This window comes from Sphaerodactylus townsendi, linkage group LG05, assembly GCF_021028975.2.
Source record: "Sphaerodactylus townsendi isolate TG3544 linkage group LG05, MPM_Stown_v2.3, whole genome shotgun sequence".
Lineage (NCBI taxonomy): Eukaryota > Metazoa > Chordata > Lepidosauria > Squamata > Sphaerodactylidae > Sphaerodactylus > Sphaerodactylus townsendi.
In genome coordinates, this window is record NC_059429.1 from 130,526,288 (window position 1) to 130,527,182 (window position 895).

Sequence of the window (895 nt, forward strand, 5' to 3'; positions counted from 1 at the left end):
ACACACACACACACACACACGCACACACACACACACACATATATGTACATATGTTAACACACTGTGTGTATACCATCCATCCATCCATCCATCCATCCATCCATCCATCCATCCATCCATCCATCCATCCATCCATCCATCCATCCATCCATCCATTCATTAGATTTATATCCCGCCCTTCTCCAAAGGGCTCAGGGCAACTTAACAACAAACAAGTCAAACATCAAACATCCTCGATCATACTAGCAGCAAAGCCCATTGTGACGGTTCCATGGAGAGAAACACATCTCATTGTGACATGCCTCCGAAGATGCCAGCCACAGATATGGACGAAACATTAGGGGCAAAACCCACCAGCCCACGGCCACGCAGCTCAGAAAACCCACAACAGCCAGTTGATTCCAGCAGCATAAGCCTTCGACAATAGGTTGTAAGACTTTCACAGCCCAGTCCTTAGCATAGCTACCTTACCATGCCCCTTCCAAATAGTGGGCTCAGCAGGCTGTGACTCGGCACCGCGTTGGCCAGTCCGTTGCCAAAGGAGCCTCTGCCAGCAATCTGAGATCTCTTCTGACCCTTATACTCTGCTGTGTTCACAGGCTGGGTGCTTCAATGCCTATCAACGAAGGCTGCTGATCAACATTACAGAGTCCGTTTATATACAGAGCCAAGGTTCATTACCTAATACAAATTTAATTTTCACTACCTTTAGCAACTATCTCATCTTGAATCATAATCCAATATTATTTTGCTTTTTTACATGGCCACTGCGTATGATAAAAGGTTGCATCAGGGGAGGGGAGGGAGGTAGGGAAGGGAGGGAGGGAGGGGTGGCATGCAAGGGAAGGGGAGGGAGTGAAGGGAGGGAGGGAGGGGTGGCATGCAAGGGAAGGTG